Source organism: Leptonotus elevatus, chromosome 16 (genome assembly GCF_054856555.1).
Source record: "Leptonotus elevatus isolate MCC_2025b chromosome 16, RoL_Lele_1.0, whole genome shotgun sequence".
Lineage (NCBI taxonomy): Eukaryota > Metazoa > Chordata > Actinopteri > Syngnathiformes > Syngnathidae > Leptonotus > Leptonotus elevatus.
The window spans coordinates 12,678,133-12,696,425 of NC_141254.1; the positions used below are offsets into that span (position 1 = coordinate 12,678,133).

Consider the following 18,293-nt stretch of genomic DNA (forward strand, 5'->3'; position numbering starts at 1 on the left):
GCCGCATATTTTTCTCTTATGATGCAACTATAATTAGCTCTCAGTACATAACAACATCACAATATTCAAATGTTTTGCGGCTCCAGAAAGCTTTTTGGTTATTTATTGGCCTAAAAATGGCTCTTTTGACAATAAAGAATGGTAGAGAGATTTTTTTTTCTTGACCATCAGCAGTATGTTTTCTCACTTTTCTCTTCTTCCCTCGTTGAAACGCCACATACCGTAGCTTCCATAAAGTCATTGGAGTCTTGTTGAGTTTATCGTCACCATCACCGCAAAACTTTTATACACAAACAGTGAGATGTCTGCAGTGCCGCGCAGGGGGAAATAGGTCTCCAAAATAGACGCACTTGGAATGTCACCTGCATGCGTGTATGTGTGGATCGCCAAATACCTTGTAACTTGAAATACTTATATATGTAATCATATTTTTAATGTATGCAAGGACTGGGTGATGCGACATCTGTGATTTTATTTATACACAAAAGGCCTACTACTTTTTGGTGTATCAACACTTTATAATGAGAGATAAAGATAACCTCCGGTGTCTGTAGACGCTATAATGAGGACGTAGCCTACTAGCTAACAAATGGAGTAGAGTAACAAAATAGGAAATGTTGTTCACTGTCTGGCCTTGGTGGAAGACTCTGAGTGACATTCTACTTATTTTGATCAAAGTAGAGTTGCTGCTTTTTAGCACGGCAGGCTATGTACTGTTTACAGTCTGTATCTTTGTGGCGGTCGGTCACTCGCACGGATGCTCCTGGCTTTTCTGAACGCAGACTTTGCATATCAAGGCGTTCTTATTTGGGCAGCACATCCCTCATTCGTTACTTCAAAGGGAGTGCGCGCGGGTCAGGATTTCATCACGCTGTCGTCGCCACGGGCCGCGGAGGTTTGTAAGAAAATGAGACCCTAAAAATAGAAAGCCGCGTAATAGGCGTAAACACAGATTGAAGCCAGACAAATACCACCCTTGGCCAAAAAGTGGCCATTATAAGAGGCTCATTTTACTGGTTATTGTTAGTTTTTATTAGTTTTAGTTTAAAAAAAAGAAGGAAAAAAAGCTTAGTTTTAGTTTAGTTTTTTGTTTTGTTTTCAAATGTGCATTACTTGTGCGAAAAAAAAAAAAGCCATGGTAAAATGAGATAAAGTAACGCATTTCTTACATTGAGCGGCATCATCTGAAGGTGCTTTTCTATTGGCTGCTACTAGATGACGTCCTTATTTTGGTTAATATCAAAATAAATCTACTTCAAATCACATTTAAAATCATCCCCAAAGGCTCATGATTTAAATTAATTACCAAAGACTAAAATGAAAGGACATTTTCGCTATAATTATAGTTTTAGTTTCAGTTAGTTTTCATTTTATTTTAACAAAATTGTTTTTTAGTTTTAGTTTTTTCGTTAGTGTTTGTTTACTAAAATAACGGCGGGCGGTAGGACAAGCTGACTACAGAATAACAATGCATTTTTATAATGAATCTTAAAATAATTCATATAAGCTACGAACGAGACATTTTCGCTATAATTATAGTTTTAGTTTCAGTTAGTTTTCATTTTATTTTAACAAAATTGTGTTTTAGTTTTAGTTTTTTCGTTAGTGTTTGTTTACTAAAATAACGGCGGGCGGTAGGACAAGCTGACTACAGAATAACACTGCATTCTTATCATGAATCTTAAAATAATTCATATAAGCCACAAACGAGACCAATAGTAATGTGTGTTCCGTATGCCGTCATGTGGATAATAAAAAAGCAGAGATTTTTTTTATTTTTTTTATTATGATTGTAATTTGAAGAGTTGGCTTTACATTGCTTCTCTGGAGCCACAATCACGATTTTTAGCCAAGAAATTCCTTTCATAATGACAAAGGCAAATGTCTTCTTGTGAAGACGAGGAAGAGAAGCGAGATATCTGCTGCTCCGCTCGAAAAATTCCCCACTCATGCATCGGCTCTCTGAAAACATTATGAAAATAAAAGCTGATAGGTGCTATTTTAAAATTGTAAAATAGATCTTTTGGAAATGTTTTATGTTGTTTGGTAACGCTACAAGAAAAGAGCCACAACTGTAATTAATTTGTGACTTTTATATTTGATCTATGTTGGATTTTTTCCAAAATATGCAAATGAATAGGCTGGTTGGCATGAACACACAAGAACACAATGTTAAAGAGTACAAAAGTAAATTAAAGCAATTACTCATAATTGCATAGGCGAAGCAGGTGAAGCTGTTTACTGTACCGCTTGCTTTGATTGTTGGTTGTTTTGCTGAACTTAGCCGCAAGCCAACAAGCAAAAGCGCGCATGCTACAAAGCAAGTTGCATTCTATTTAATGAGTTATTTCATAAGTTAGTTTCGGTCTCATTATTGCTGCTTTGGTGTGGCCTTTTTTGTAACAGCTTGGATAACGCCTGAAGTGTATTCCTTGGTGATCAGGTGCTCTGTATGTTTGTGAGAACGGCTATAGAAGTTGATAACGCGACATTGGCATACTTTTGCGTAGGGTGGTCTTGTAACATTTTAAGCATTGCTTAGCTTGAAGCATCTGCCCACAAAATTGATATCCCAAGGACTGGACTGTGATTTCAGATTTTATTTTACTACACTTTTATTTTCCTTCCTCATCAGCTTTGTGGACGACGGGCATATGCCGAATCAAAGCGCCGGGTGTGGGGAGGCGTGAAAATTGACCGGCCGTTTGGTTGCCATAATGTTTCAAATATTCCCCATAATGTACACTGTAAAGTTGGTCGATTACATTTTTTTGTTTAAATCTGAGCCTAAAATAGAAATTTTGGGGGGGTGATTATAATAAATAAATTGCTTTTTCATTTTCGATTGCCAATCAAAAATGGGGAAAAAATTACGATTTATAAACAGATTGATTAAGACCAAAATACACACCCTGTTTAAATCAATGTGAAGTTTGTAAACCGACATCTTGCGCGACATGCTGACGTTTCACTTGACGTCATGCAGATTCCAACTTGCACATCTTATGCAATTTAAAAAGGCATATATTTCATGAATATTTTACTTTGAAAGGGAAAGTCCAAGAAGTTAATTCTGTATATTGTGAGGTTTCTGATCCCAGTCTGTCTCTTTCTTGTAGGTCAAGTCTGCAAGTCACAATTCGGCCTGTTGACAGGAAAGTTTGCTGTCACTTTCCTTTCCCCTCCCGTTGTCGTCACTCCCATTCCCACGTACACCTAATTCTCTCTCCACCCTCCCATCTTTAATCGACCAATCTGGCACATCCCAGTTCTCATTGTACAACGCTGAGCCGCCGGCCCTCTTTAAGGTCTCCATTAGAATGTTGTTTTTATACGGCAGCAAGTGAAGGCATGCGGAGCCTCTTTTGAACTGCTTGACAAACAGATGGAGGTTATTCATGGTGCCTTTATGAGATTAAGTGAAAAATGCCCATAAAAAAAGACAGACACACCTTCACACTTCACTGACATATGCCTTGTTTGTGCTTTCTTTTTCTTTTCTTTTCTTTTCTTGCTCACCACCTTAGTTTTGGGCAAGTGTCCAATGCTACGAGGGGGGAAAGCAGACAGTTTAGTGTTACCAGTACGTCCCTCCCTAGGCAGGGAATCATTCATCCCAACCACAATGCAACATACAAAGTGCTTCTCCTGTTTAAAGTGTGACTCAGGAAGGTCAGTGGCAAGTGCTCCGCCCCACCAACTCTGACTTCTAGCAAGGGTTTGACCCAAAAGATTTGTGGTACAGACCGTAGGCCTATCTGGGTTGTCGGAAGTCACATTTGTATGTCTGTTAGGCAGACATTTTATGAATTCAAAGTCTAACTCCATTTGAGTGCAAGGAAAATAGGGGTGGGATTCAAAATGATTTGATTGCCAATGATTTTTGCTTCAATCCATAGACGCGTAAGGAATTGTAATGATCTACTCCAGTCTGGCCCGCTAATGCTAATTAGCGCGCTACTCGCGGCACTTTTATCACTCAAAAGAACGGCTCCACGCTGAAAAAAAACCAAACTGTTATTGGAATAACTTGACCGTGACTTTTTCCTTCTACTCTCTAATGTGGCTACAACTTAATAGTGTATTAGAGCGCGTGGATCCACACTGCCCCTCGGTGGCCAAACCGGGTACAACATGAACAGCGCTCCAAATAAAGGCACACACAAAATATAAAATCGATTTTGGGACATTTAAAATCAATTCTGAATCGTATTAAATGAGAATCGCGATTCTTATGAGAATCTATTTTTTTGGGGCACACCCCTAGAAAATATCAAGCCTTCTAGCGATTCCATTATATCACCTTGAAAGTGTGTCCACCTTCATTCAGCCTTGCTTATTTATGAATGTAGTGTGTGATTTTATTTAATTTGATTTTTTTCCTGATGTAACCTCTGCCATTCAGCATGTATGTGTTATCATACCCATGTGATTTCATATCTAGTACAGCAAAGCGGTGCATCAAAAAGGATTTTTTAAATTGTCTTTAGGAATCATCAACTCGTTTTTTGGGAGTCTTCCCGACTTGCACCTTCCCTGGCAAGCCACACCCACTTTCTTGAAAGAAAGCCTACCATTAACCACTGTTCAACCCGGTTCAAAACAAACCGTAGCGTAATTTTGTGGTTGTTGGGGTTTTATTGAACATATAAATATAAAGAAAACACATTACAAGTATAAAATATAAGTTGAAGTAAAAAAGAAAAACAAAAATAGGAAGAAAGAAAAGAGTTTATATGTTCAAAAGGGGTTGTTTGTTTGCTGTGGCGTATTTGTTGTGAACGTCAGTCTTCGGTGGGGGAAATCCATTAAAAATGACGTGCGGGAGAGATGATAAAGTGGTAAACCGGAAAGTTCAGAAACAGACTAACAACAACAACTAACCCTAACCCAGCAGCTGACGGACGGATTATATATGAATGGACTAACAATGACGCTTATTACCGTCTGTCTCCAAACAATTCTTCATGTTTTCCAACCCCATGACCTCTATTTTGCCTAAAGTCAGTCATAAGTACGGGTGTTCAATGCCACTTTTTTTTTTCCAGACAGAGTACTCAAGTACAAATACATAAAATGTATATTAAACCCATGACAGATCATTTTAAAGACCTACTACATAGCATTTTTCTTTAAAATTGCATGAAATTATTTTTTTCAATTGTGTTTTAAAATGCATATTTTGTATATAACACACCATAAAATGAATTTAAGTAAATAAAAATGAAACCAAAAATCCAGTGGTCTCAATCAACATATGTGGTTGTACAACTCCATTCAACCGATACTGGTATCAGCCCGTCGTCGTGACTACTCGATACCTTAAAATAATGACGGTTTGATATCTGGTATCGAAATACTCGCCCGTCCCTAGTAATAAGTCGTTTAGATTTACACTGTTCATGTTTTATTTTAATTTCGTTTTCGTGGTTATCCAACATTATTCATTTGTACTGTAATTATATCTTACCAGATGCACTGGATTCACGGAAGAATGCAAAATGTTTCCGTATTCAATTAGCGCAACCTGATTGTTGACTTTTATGGCACGCAATAAATCAACCGAGTGACATCAATCGTGCTCGTCTGTGACCTTCGATCTCTGGAAGTTCTGAACAAAATGCACAATTCTTGTTGTGCACGGCAGCTTCGAATATATAGAGAGTCCATCTTGGAAGCTTTGTTGTTGTCATGCCGCGTGTTTGCAGGCGGCGTGTGTCACTGTGTTCGGTGTGTGTTTGTTTGATCTGTAGAAAGACACGGCTTACTCGCATGGCCTATTCCAAGAATGAATTCCTGGAAGCTTACAAGAGCTGTTGAATGAGATGGAGTGCTGAGGGCAGGAATGACGAGCGGGGAGCGGAGGGAAGTAGCTCAACACTGTAGGTGGGGTGTCAAGCTCGCACTTACTGATTAAATAACAGGATGCTTTGTGAAAACAAGGACATTATCTCCGTCTTCAACGGGCCAGGAAAGCTTCTCTAATTGGCTTCCCCCCCACCCCAAAAAAAAATGTCAAAAATGTGTCAGCCAGTTCCAAAAATGAAAGAAATGAAGATGGACTTCACTGCCTGTTTGTCCACAGCAATTCCAAGAAATTGAAATTGAAACCTAAAAATCTCGCTTGAGTGCATGACAAATAAGACAGATTCCTCTGTGTGGAATCAGGCGGTTTGTTATGGGAGAATGGAGGAGAAGAAAAGCAGCCAAAGGGGTGGAGCTTGTTGTGTTTTTAATTCCTGCATGATCAAAGCATCTAACATCTCTCTGCCTGACATGTAACCCAGGTGGTTGACTAAATTACACCGATTACAGTCAAATACCACCGTAATTAAAGTATATTCAGTAGTTTGGAGCCCTAACGAATTCGAGACGTATTTCATGTTTGGACAGCTTTTTTTAAACGACAGAAGACCCTCAGAACAAGATTTCGTCCAGGAACTTCCATTTGTTCCGATTTTGAATTGATTTTCCATACCACAAAGAAGTAGAGGTGCGCCGATCACAATTTTCTGGCCGATCCTGATCCTTTTCATAACAAGCAGCATGCACCTTCCGTGTTCCAATCTTGTTTTATTGGAAAACATTGAACAATATAATATAACATTTTAAATCCATCCGTGTCGTCCATCCATCTGTCGTAGCAGCTAGCTAGCGCTAAGCTAACCCTACGGCAGGGTTCATCTGTCCAGTCCAGCATTCAAGTTTACAAACTCCATTCATGCTAGGATGACATTCGAGGCTAACAGCAAAGTAATGATATAGGATACTCTGCGTACTTAGGTTCTATTTTCTGATTGTTTAACAGTTTATTATAACGCTCAATAGCCGGCTAAATGTTCCCATACAACATGATTCATTCTCACTCGAATCCGAAAAATTCAAATTCGGCATTCGTTTTTAAAACTCATTCACTGCCATTAACGGCTATAGACGTCAAAAATTAATTTCAACTATTTCTATTAGTTTAACATTTTTTTCCACTTTTGTTAACAAGAGTATGAAAACCTAGAATTTTTTTTTAGAAATACAGATATAAAATGTGTGAATAATCGTGAGTTAACTATTGAAGTCATGCGATTAATTACAATAAAAAAATGTAATCGTAATTAACCGCATGACTTCACTAGTTAACTCACAATTAATCACAAATTTTACATCTGTTCTAAATGTACAAAAAAATATATAGGTTTTCATACTCTTGTTAACAAAAGTATAATTTTTTTTTTTAAACTAATAGAAATAGTTCAAATGAATGTTTGACGTCTCTATCCGTCAATGGCAGTGAATGAGTTAACGGCCAATTTGCAGCTCAATTGGCGTAATTTGTGCGCAGCCCTGCAAATAACATTAGCGTAGTGAGAGACTCCAACTTTCAAATTAGATCTCATCCGGTATGAGTGCAAGTGTGTGCGTGCGCGTGTTTTGGAGTCGTGCCTCTCAGGCCCATCATCACATTTTGCTGGCATCAACATCAGTCCCATCATGCGCCGCACGCTGCCGGCACCTTCCGCCCGCCTCTTTCATGTTCCAGAGATGTGTTTAGCAAGCGATTGCATGTCAGGTGGCATTTGGCTCTCTCCTGTCACCTTTTGCTGGGCTTTTCAAATCTCTGTCACACTGCACCCGACACCCTACCAATGAGATACTGAATGAGTTCAAACGAAGATCAGGTGTATCATTTCAACGCACTTCAAGTTCCTTTTTTTTTTTCCACCATGGCCTGTCTGTAAATAATGTGTTCATGAATGGGAAGTAGAAGTAGGAGGAGTACGTGATTCAGACCCACCCCTCAGGCTTAATACTTTACCTGAGCGTGTAGAAATCTGCTCACCTGCCCTGGCATGCCGCACGGCCCCTCCTCCTCCTCCTCCTCCTCCTACTCCTCACGTTCGAACCCCCTCAACCACCCTACCCTTTCCAGTGGCTCCACATCAAAGTAATGGATACCCAGAAGGGCCGCACCTTCCCCTCCTTCATCTAATTCAACTGCCACTCAGTCAGTAGCTAGCACGGAACGCACAAACAGATGAATTTGTCATGCAGTTACACTTATGTTGTCACACTTGACCTAATTGTGAAAGTAATACCCATTTCCAAGAAACACTCCAATTCCCTGCGTTGTATTATTAGAGCCTGTAGTTATGCATTATTAATATTGTTGTTATTATTTCAGGGGTTTTCCTGGCTCAAATCGAGGTGGTATCATCCTGACTAGGATGGGTGACTACCGATACCAGTTTTACGGTGACCGATACCTATTATCGGCCGCCCTCCTGCGGCCATTTTACAATCAGGGATAGGAAGTTAGAAAATATATGAATACAAAGTTGCCATTAACTTCATGCAATTTTAAGGGAAAATAATATATTGGGATGTATAGGTCTTTCTTTCAAATCATCTGTCATGTGGGGAATTGTATTTACTAGTGGTATCGGTATTTTGTATCAGTAGCGGTGACAACTCGAGTTGTGTATCGGTCGGGAAAAAAGTGGTATCGAACATCCCTAATCCTGACCATGCGCCATGACGTGCATGTATTCTGTAAATTCAACTGACTCGTTTCATTTTTTTTCAGGCAACATATAATACTTCCATGTTTCAATAATAAGAATAATAGTTCCAATAAGAATATGACTGTTATCATGTTAAAACATTCATTCATTATCAGTCACTCAGGCTGGAGGTGGTGTGCAAATAAAGTGGAGGTGGCCGCCTCTGAATTTTGTACACTGGAAAAACCCTGAATTATTATTATTAGTATTATTATTATTAGTAGTAGTAGTGAATATTTAAGTATTTGGGTATCTTACTGGAAAATTCTATCCGACAATGGAATATTTGTATAATTTTTCACCTAATGAGCTTTCTTTAGATTCTCTTTTTTTTTTGTATTTCATACACTACGGTATTTTTTTTTAAATTAAAATAATGTGACAAAAAAATGTGTTTTGGTGGGGTTGTATATGAAGCAGATTCATGTAATTTCAATTCATTTCAATGAAAATAATTAGGGATGTGCGAGTACCGTCTGATACCAGGTATCTACCAGGAAACACGCTATATTGGGCCTTTCTTTTAAAATGATCTGTCAATTGTTTTATTTTTTTCAGGGGGGGGGGGGGCGGGTTAATATCAAAATACTTGTGGTATGGACCATCCCTAGAAAAAAAGATATTAGATAGTAGATTGAGGTACAACCTTGGTCACGGAATGAATTCAACCCGTAGGCCAAGGTACCACTATACTGTATTTGTTATAATCGGAAAACGTCAAACAGTATGAATACAAGGATCATGCAATAAATATTATCTCAGCTATGATGTCATAAGAAAAACTCATAAGCATGACTCTTGGAATTTTTGATGATGCCCATTTAAGGACATTGGTTGACTTGGGGGAATTATACGCTTCCATCATATAACACACTGTAAAAAGTCATAAATAATCACAAATATTACAAAATGATAATGCCTCCAATTCAAAGAGTATCTAATAGGAAATAATCAGACTTTATTTCTGCTTTGTGTCCCAAATTTTTTTTTTTACATTTTTTTAGGTCCAAGAAGTATTTTTAATCAGCAGAACGTCATTCTTGTGGTGTAATAAAATGGCTTCAGTTAGCCTATGACAAGACCAGGTTGTTCTTTTTAATGGTGGAAATAATGTGAAAAAGATGGCTGCAACGGGAAGTTGTTGAAGTGAACCGTGCAATCGCGTGTAGTCGTCTGAGACGACTGAGGAAACGTAAATTTAAAGCTTCCACTGTGACATTTACAGTCAATTAATAATAATTTAGTGTACTTTGTTGGCAAGTGTAGCCCTCAACTGTGACCCACATGATGACCACATTTGTTGCAGTATTTAGACAATTTTAAATCAATAAATGGTTCCAAACGATTACTCAATTATTAAAATAGTTGTTGATTAATTTGATCATCAATTACTTGTCGATTAATCGCTTCAATTTGACAGCTCTATAAGATAACATTAGTGCTAACCACCAGGTTATGTCAACCGATGTAAACGGCATGCTAACTATGCTACAGCGTAGCTAGCATCACAACCTTTTACGAATCAAATTTTATGCATGGTGCCATTCCCTACAGTAAATGTCAACAGCTGGCCATCTGATTGGCTGAGACATCAACATCAATATATGTAATAGGCTAGATTAGCCTTAGATGTACTTTTACACAACACCTGAAGTGGTTCATCTTTTGGTGCATCACAAAAAAAGGAGAAAAAAAAGCCACAAAAAGCAAAACAACCTGGAACTCGTAAGAAGTGATGACATCTCAAGTGATGTCGCGCATGCAGGCAGTTTGAAATTGTGTGCTATAATAAAAATAATAATAATAAACTATTAATTAACTAATAATAATAAATAAATAAAGAGCTTAAAAAAGATCCGGTTGTTTCCTATTTATGTTAACTCGATCACTGCCATTGACGGTTGTAGACGTCAAAAAATCCTTTTAACTATTTCTATTAGTTAAAAAAAAATTCTACTTTTGTTAACAAGAGTATGAAAACCTAGATTTTTTTAGAAATCTGATATAAAATTTGTGATTAATCGTGAGTTAACTAGTGAAGTCATGCAATTAATTAAGAGTACGCCCCTAATTTTTTTAAGAATCATCTCGTCAGGCAATTACAATTTTTTATTGTAATTAATCGCATGACTTCACTAGTTAACTCACAATTAATCACACATTATACATCTGTTCTAAATGTACATTTTCATACTCTTGTTAACAAAAGTGGCAAAAAATGTTAAACTAATAGAAATGGTTCAAATGAATTTTGGACGTCTAGAGCCGTCAATGGCAGCGAATGAGTTAAAGTGCAGAAGTGCTTGTGGGTCAAATTCTTTACATTAAAGTGGATGCGCTGTCAAACACAATGTCCACAACATAAATGCAGACTGCACCTGTTTTCAATGCCATTGAACCCTGCTATCATCACCAGCCGCCCACACCCCTGTCTGCTCCTCATTTAGCCAAGCGGCGTGTCCCCGGGCCGCAGTAATGCTTCCCGTGTGCCGAGCAGCTCCGCAGAAATGACAGGGCAGGGAGAGTCGGCCTCGGGCCTGCAGGCCCGCAGCTCTGTACTCTGTCATTAGATCCTTTAATGCAACAGCAGCACCACAGCGTGCACGCCTCACTCTTCCCCTCGACTCTCGGCCTTTCTCTTTTTTTCCGCGGACCTCTTTCACTCTCACTTCGTCGCGCCACACGGGATGGGATTCCACTGTGTAATTTGCCCTTGCGCTGAATGATGCGGGTAGTCACACTAAGCAGGGAATGTACATGGTACCCACAAGAACCATTACGCTTGATTGATTATAAAAGTATAATGAGTCTGGTTGGGGTTTTTTTTCTTTTTATGTCTTACTTGACATTGAGTCACTGCTAAAAAATTATATATATAAATAAAATTAAAAACTAAATTAAAAAAGGCCACCCTCCCGTTTGATTTTGAATGAAAAAATGGCTGCATTTTTGTAGAAATACACACTTAACTGACTAGAACTTCCTGTGTTGTCTTATGTGAGAAGAGTGGACAGCTGCAGAGGACAGCAGACACACACGCACACACACACACATAAACACAAGGTCGTCAAACTTAGAGGAGTGCACTTGCGTTGGTCAGTCCCAAAGAGATACGATGTATTTTTTTTACTCCTATATAAAATTGGTTATTGGCTTCCTTGACTACTAATTAATCGGTATTGGCCCTGAAAATAAGAACATATCGGTCTATCACGGGGGTCTGCAACAAGTGGTTCTTTAGCCCCTCTCTTGTGGTTCCCTGTGGATCTCTAAAAAAAAAAAATGAAATTAATCTTTTCTTTTTCTTTTTAGAGACACTATTATTCAAATGAATTAATGATTTAGATTTAAAAAAATAATAATAATAAAATATTCAAAAAATGTCAGGGTCCAAATTTTTCAGTGGTCAGAAAAAGAGAGACAAAAGGTACAAGAAATTTTTTTTGTAATGACTTTGTCCTAATAGGAAGAAGAAACGCAGAAAATTACCATAAGATATTTTGCCACAAGAAAAAATCTGAAAATCATTATTATTATCATTATTATTATAATTATCATTATTATTATTGTTGTTGTAAATAGCCCTAAAATGTCCAAAAAAGGAAGTGAGGCAGAAAATTACCATAAAATATCTTTGGAATTGCCCCCCGCCCCCAAACTGAAAAATGTTGAAGAATAAATAAATAAATAAACATAAAATGTCCTAAAAAAGGAAGAAAGGCAGAAAATTACCATAATATGTCAATAAAATTCAGAAAAGTCTAAAAATGTATGAAAAACTAAGTATGAAAAAATTCCCCAAACTAAATCCAAAAACGGAAGAATATGGAAGAATAAATATGCCATTGCATCATTCTTGTGGGGAGACTTCCATTATTTTCCAACTTTCTTTGTCCATTCAATTCATCCCTAATGTCTTTGATGGGGTTCAAGTTACCTTTATTCCACAGCAAACTCACCCCACCAAGCTTTTATGGACCTTCCTTTGTGCACTTTGGCACAACCATGCTGAAAACGGAAAAAAAAAGCTCATTAACTGTTGAGGATAAAGCACGGCACCTGATTTCTGTTGTATTATCACACGTTTATGAAAAAGCCCTATCGGTGTTTTGTTAGCAAATGAACCGTGGCTGCACATGAAGGGAATTTGCCTATGTGTTAATTAAACCCACAACATGTGGAGTGTTCTTGTAAAGTGCCGGAATGACCTTGGCTCGTGTGAAAGCAAAATAAAGACATCCTTTTGTCGCCCGGGTCATTTTTGCCATGTGGCGAACGCAACGTGATGCCAGAGCACAGACCACACACACTTAAGCAGGGATGTAAACAAACAGCGCTGGCTGCTCTCAAGCAGGCCACCCACAGATCACTGGCATCTGACATTAGTGCAAACGGCCTGACCGTTGCTCATACTGAGGGGTAGCAAAATATTCTTGGTTGCTTTGTTGGTATGCGTTATTATGCTTGTGTCAACGATTCTAATTTCCTCAATCGATTCCATTTGGAGCCAGTCCGATTCGATTCACTTCAATTTGATCCCATATTAATTCTGGAACATCAATACTTCCTCGATATCAAGGACATGATCAAAACTACAAAAATATTTTCATAACTCTAGTTCAATCATTGTAAATATAAATGTAATAGATTCGGAATTGTCTTGTGCAGTTTGTCACTTTTTTTTTTACTCGCAACTGCCACCTCTGGCCCAAAGCGTAACTGCAGCATCTGTGTCTGGTGCGCGTGTTCGTACGTATGTAGAAAAAGCTTTAATATTACCTTTTTAAACGGCACAGTGCTTTCATAAATGTAAGAAAATACTTTTCAATTCATGTGAACAGTCAATTTCAGGATACAAAAAAATGTGGCCTTTAAAATTCTATTTTCTTATGAATTAAAATGATCAATTCGATATCGACTTAAAATGTTATCGTTTAAGCCTATGGCGCACACGCAGCAATTCATTTTTCTCTCATCTCTGCATATCAACAAGTGGCGATGACCAGGAAAATAATATTGGTTTACTATAGTTACTATTTTGTACTTTTATAAAGGATCGCAAAATATTTATATTTGGAAGTGGATTTGGAATTGAACTAGGACGCGACATGGTTGAAGAAAGATTTTCCTAATGTAGTGTCGGAATATCCGCTCATCCGCTTGGCAAAAAAGACATAAAGAAACAAACCACAAGGAATCACGTATTCTCAGGTCACAATCAGGCCTTGATCAAATGTGGGTGAAAGTGAGATATGAATTAGAGTGTGACTACACAAACTTGTCACAGTGCCATTTGATGACATAATTCACACTAACCATAGTGGGTTAGCAGAGAATATAGAGTAGGAGTACGTTGGTATGTGAAGTAATTGTTGCCCTGCCATTTATTTTCATATGAAAACAAAAGAGGCCCTGACTTTTGAACTCCACTGTCTTTTTCTCTGCTTCACCAGGATGACTATTTAATGAATGCAATGCCGGTTTCCCTTCCGGTCAATCTTACTGAAGGTCCTTTTTTTTTTACTCGTCTAGTTAGTGTTTTACTTTGCTTATCCTCTGCAACTAAAGATTTAAATATAAGCCCTGCAATAATGTAATCAGATCTCTTAAGTGACTTCCGGGCTGCGTCACCCGGCAGAGACATGGGAGTGTGTTTGTGACCTCTGTCTTAATACTGAGAGGCAGTCAGGCCACAGGCATGTGTTATGATGTGCCCTCAAACTGCCCGCTGTTGCTCTCAACTCAAAGAAGCTATTTGAAACATTTCAGGCTTCGAATTTTCACACTCCAGGTAAAGTAGGTCCCCACGAGTAGGGCTGTGCCCAAAAAATCGATTCGCATAAGAATCGCGATTCCCATTTAGTACGATTCAGAATCGATTTTAAATGTATCCAAAATCGATTTTATTTAAATGATTTTATACTGCCTTTGTCTGTGTGTGCCTTTATTTGGAGCGCTGTTCTTGTTGTACCCGGTTTGGCCACTGAGGGGCAGTGTGGTTCCACGCGGTCTAATACACTGTTAAGTTGTAGCCACATTAGGAAAAAGAGATTGGTACAAAAGAGATTAGAAGGAAAAAGTCACAATGAAGTTATTCCAATAAAAGTTGTTGTTTTTTTCCAGCGTGGAGACGTTCTTTTGAGTGATAAAAGTGCCGCGAGTAGCGCGCTAATTAGCATTAGCGAGTCAGACTTGCACATCTATAGATTGAAGCAAAAATCATTGTCAATCAAATCATTTTGAATCAAAAATCGTTCTTAATCGAAAATCGATTCTGAATCAAATGGCAGACCCAAAAAATCGTAATCGAATCGAATCATGAGACATTCAAAGATTCCCACCCCTATCCACTACCCCTGTATATTTTTTGACAGCAGATTATGTTGAAACTAAAACTATCCATCCATCCATTTGCTGAAAAACAACTCGCCCACTATATCAACAAGTGGCTACTATGGCTCCATGCTACGAGCTAGTAAATTAGCCAACATCAGTTAGCGGTCGGATTAACATTATTGTTGGAACGATATAGCCGTTGGATTAATGTTACGTTATCAATATAATTGACTTTTTTTTCTCTTTTCTTTTTTAACCTTTCACCGTGAATCCACCTCCTGTCTGTCCCTTGTGTTTGTAGCCTGGAAATCGGATTTCACAGATTAGCAGAGACACGATTTTGCAAGATCATATCATTTTCCTCTCGTTTTGGTTCATGAATTAAAATGTCCATAGATTTTAGTCCAGTTTTTATTAAGTGAAGTACATTTTTGTCCCGTCTTAATTAGTCAATGCAAATGCATACGGATTTAGTCTCTGTTATTCTATTCTTTAAGATGCAGTCACAATGGCACATCCAATACTGTATGTATCAGATTTTTATCCAAATTTAGAAGAAGCCTGCATATCTGAATTGTACCAGTCGGAAGCAAACAAAACTGAAGCATGCAGTTCAAATCCAGCTCTAAAGATCATGCTTTTCTTTCTTTTCTTTCTTTCTTTCCCACCACTAATGTGGCCGCACCTCATCTTGGCCCCTGCACGCCTTGCAATTACTGTTCTGATGAAACAAGGAAATATCTGGCATTAGAGTTGAATACCACATAAAGCAAGATTTGACTGTCTAATGTGATGTCTTTCCGTTTTTGCGAAACTCCAAACTCGTTGTATGAGGGTACAAGTGTAGGAGGGGTTCGTCTTTTCCCTTTTTGAAGTGTTAAAAAATGTGTCCCGAGTTCAACACTGTCGCTCAAGTTTTTCATTAACTTGTTAAGTGGATCAACCGAGTGATGCTTTTACCTGCCTGCCCCCGTGAATGTGTATGCATTTGGTTTGCTCGCGTCTGCTCATTAAAGCGCAGGCAGATAGACAGCATGTGATGAAACACGTGTTTGGATTTGACGCTCTCCAGGTCAACCCACCTCTTGTTGAGAAGGAGCCCAAAAAAAATGACAGGAATCCAATATAAAAATCAAACCCAAAAAAATTACTTCAATTACTTGCCAATAAACTTGTATGGGATTATTGTACTATACCGACTGGCAGTTGGCAAATTCTTCTTCATTGCAGTGGTTCGATTATTTTCTTTACCCAAACAGAATAACTTAGTTTTGAGACTGGAGAAGAGAATTGGCGTGGGGAGACAAAAAGCTTGAAAAAACATTAGATTGAAATTCAATTCAATTTTTTTATTTCATTCTTTCTAATGAAAATAAATGAAAAGGGACAGAACAAAGTCAAACTTATGAAATCAAAATTACTTTTGTGTGTGAATATTCGTTATTTGAAGGAAAAACACTCAAACACTCAGTCGACGCTAACTTCCTGTTAGCATTTGAATGGGATCATCCCTTTGCTTTTAGCATTGGCGCTAGGCTAGCGATGTTTTTAAAACGAAGAATGTTTTGTATTTAAATATACATTGGATGTAATTCTTAGCGTTGTGTGTTTAGTTTTCCAGTTAACTCCAACTGGGGTGTCATTAAACATCTTAAAGGACGCTTAGGGACAACAGAATAACCAGAATAACATACCCTACACACTTGCTAGCTGCTAATGCTACGCAAACAAAATGGTGCATTCAGGGTACTTTCACAGCGTTGGAAACTTTGGTTTCCTTTGATGATAACGTTAAGGGGAAAATAATCGGCCATTTGTTTTGGCCAATGTTTGAAGGGCAATAATCGGCCCATTATAATCGGCGGCCGATTAATCGGTCGGACCCTAAAATGGACCTAAATTTAGGGTGGAAACCTTAAAGGTTTCTCAAACATACAGAGCACACTTTTCAGAAAGTGACCATAAAACAGCTAACCAGCTTCTTCCTGGCTTGCAGAATTTGAAGTCGACTCACAAAATTGTCAGCTTCTGACCCGGATGGGGGTCGTCACCAGCATCTAATTATCTCAATACGCAAAGCCACAGCAGTTGTGTGAACATACCACCGACACATCTGTCTGAAAGGCATAGTCTGCACCTTTACGCCTCCGATGCGCCTAACTGACTGGGAATGCAGTGTGCAAATATTTGTACCATCCATCGACATTATAACCTATTAGTCATCTAACATAACTGTTAATTATGCGGTACCTTGTAGTTTGATGATGCGATATGTCTGATGATGCGGTCTTGAAATCACCATAAGCGTTAAAAACTGGCAAAACAGAACCTTATTTTTTATTGAATGAATTTAATTAATAACTACTGTTTGTTTTGAACAAAGCTGTAAAGCACTTGTTGTTTTTGTCACGACTTTCAGATAGTACAGCTGTTCATTAAGTCTTAGCAAAGTGTGAACAAACAAATAAGTAATCCGTGAATAAATATTTTTTTAAACCCGTAGTAAGGGTAATGACCCAAAGCAGTTTATTGAGTCTTAACAAAGTGTGAACAATCAAATGACTGCTCACTGTTTGCTATCGTTCTGCCTGCTGGACTCCTCATAACGTATTTCCCCCACTCGGGAATAACAGTCACGCTCTGCAACGTTATGAGAAAGTTTTTGTTTGTACTGTGGCCATAAGATTCCCAGGAACACATTTTCAGAGGACGTGTGTTGAGGACACACTCAATGCGTGACTGCCACCTAGTGACCATTCAGCGCCATCTGTATGTTGAAGTGACATATATGCAAGTGTTTTTTTGTGAGGCGCATGAGAATTGTTTATTTTATTATTATAATAATGTATAATAATAATACATTTTATTTACAGTATATTTAACAATAAAAATCCAATTTTGATAACGTGACACAACACGTTTTGTTTTTTCTTAGCAAGAGCTTGACTTGCTAGCGTTAGCCCAGGCATGCTATCAAATGTTCCCGTAGCTAACATTGTGAACTGGTTTACACTAATGATCACATGTGAGGGGGAAATAGACCTTATCTGTCTTTGTTTTGTCACATTAGACTCGGAATTTGAGAGGCTGGAGTATTGTTTTTGTTTTGTTTTTCAGACCAAACACATTCGCCAGGCAATATTATTAGAGTCGACAACATTATACAATTCACTTAGCTGGATACGGACTACCTTGCTTTTCTGAATATGTCACTGTTGTCATCAACATTTGAATCACTAAATACAGATCTTAATCATAATTGACTTTTCCTCCCTATATTTTAGGGCTGTGCAAATAATTACACTCCACAATTACAAAATCAGCATAATCGTAAAAAAAATATATATATATATTAATACTAATTTTGAGTTGTTCAGATTTATACATTTGCAAATGTTTTAA

The 18,293-nt window shown here is 38.0% G+C and overlaps 1 protein-coding gene across 2 annotated transcripts in view; it reads left to right on the forward strand.

The window, feature by feature from the left end:
• Nucleotides 1-18,293, forward strand: part of rnf43 (ring finger protein 43) — a 93,325-nt gene that overhangs the window by 64,503 nt on the left and 10,529 nt on the right. The window lies entirely within an intron of this gene.